This window comes from Solanum tuberosum, unplaced genomic scaffold, assembly GCF_000226075.1.
Source record: "Solanum tuberosum cultivar DM 1-3 516 R44 unplaced genomic scaffold, SolTub_3.0 scf00034, whole genome shotgun sequence".
Taxonomy (NCBI): Eukaryota; Viridiplantae; Streptophyta; class Magnoliopsida; order Solanales; family Solanaceae; genus Solanum; species Solanum tuberosum.
Window position 1 is genome coordinate 256,028 of NW_006238962.1, and position 335 is coordinate 256,362.

Genomic DNA, 335 nt, shown 5'->3' on the forward strand with positions numbered 1-335 from the left:
TCCTTCTTAAGCTAATGTGTTTGCTATTTGATTTTCTTTCCAAACTATTCAAACAAACCAATGCTTCAAAATGATTTATAGGTGAGAAGGAAGTAACATTTTTGGGTCAAGAGGTTTTAACAAGGTTGTCAACAAAAGGATTAGGTTTAATTGGTGCACAAGATAGTCATAGGGTGTGTTTGGTATGAAGGAAAACATTTTCCAATTTTCTCATGTTTGGTTGGGTTAAATGTTTTGGAAAATGTTTTCCAAATCAACTCATTTTCCTCAAATTTACGGAAAATGACTTCCCTTCAAAACTTAAGGAAAACATTTTCCAAAACTCTCTTTCAACT